Source organism: Magnolia sinica, chromosome 18 (assembly GCF_029962835.1).
Source record: "Magnolia sinica isolate HGM2019 chromosome 18, MsV1, whole genome shotgun sequence".
Lineage (NCBI taxonomy): Eukaryota > Viridiplantae > Streptophyta > Magnoliopsida > Magnoliales > Magnoliaceae > Magnolia > Magnolia sinica.
The window spans coordinates 29,002,866-29,004,220 of NC_080590.1; positions in this window are offsets into that span (position 1 = coordinate 29,002,866).

The window sequence follows — 1,355 nt, forward strand, 5'->3', positions numbered from 1 at the left end:
ACATGTGTATGATATCCAGGCCAAAATTGTGAGGGTCCATGTACAATACTCACTTTGAACAGATGATCCCAACCATCAGATACGAGACATGAGGTTGACACTACATAAATGAAAACAAGCCGTTGTCCACTTTCAATGGGCAGACGTTCCAGCCGATCATGTCGAGTTTCCAGTTTAAAACCGACACGAGATGGCCCACTAAATGAATGATCCGGATCTCATCCATGTGAGGTGTGTATGGTTTTACTCAGCGACGCACTTACTGAAATGCATGGTACCAACAGTAATAAATGCGGGTGTCAGTCCTACCCGGCGTCAAACGTGCTGTTTGCCGACGTGTACAACCTCAAGCTTCTGTGGCCCGTATTCAGTGGAGGAAGCATACGATCCTGTACCGAGGATATGCACTGTATCCTCCGGTTCCTACTTTGTACATGTGTGACCAGGAGTTTGTGATCGAGAGCGTTGACTGCATGGGGCGCAGTTTGATGGACCATAACATAAGAAGTAGCCTTGATGGGACAATCTCAACCATTCCAACGGTGGCCACCATACAGACGGTTAAGGAAGGAGGAAAAATTAGTATGGTCCAAACTAGATACGGATGCCCGAGGAGATCAAAATCACTAATCTCATGGGTCTCAAATAAACCGACTTGGATTTGGGATATAAATATTCCTTGTTTGAATAATGAATTTCCACTGATGGATGCGAGAATGATACTTTCAGACAAGAAATCAAACAGTTACGGACTTCACATTACTGCACGTTGCATCAGATCAGATCAACGGCCTAAGATCACTAAAACCTTTGACCCCAGATGCACCGAGTAGGGAGACACCCCAAGCCATACATTTGGTGCGACCCATGCTCTCTCGGTACCGCCGACTCATTCCTGTGATTCCTCAACCATAACTTTTAGCGGGTGTCGTTTGGTACTCTGGCGGAGCATGGTGGTTGATGTGCAAGCACTCAAATCTTACAATCAGGCACACATGAACTCAAATTAAACCGACTAACTTGTGGGGCCCACTTCCTCTAACTAACAGTTCCAAAATATTTTTTTTTTTGAACAATCCTAACTTCTGGTCTGTGGGCACTTGTTCGTGAAATAGGACCATCAGATAAGTTTCATTCTTAACCGTCCAATGAGTATCCACGAATCCGACAGTCAGACAATAAAAATAATCGTAATTTAGTTCACGATGCATCTGAGTTGGGACACAAATCTGCATATTTTAGTTATCATATGGCATATACGAAAATTTAAGTAATTTCTAAGCTCACGAGTACCATCTACCAGAGCCTGCCAGAGTATCAAAGTTTTTCTCTAGCTTTTATGGTAAGAGAGAAAA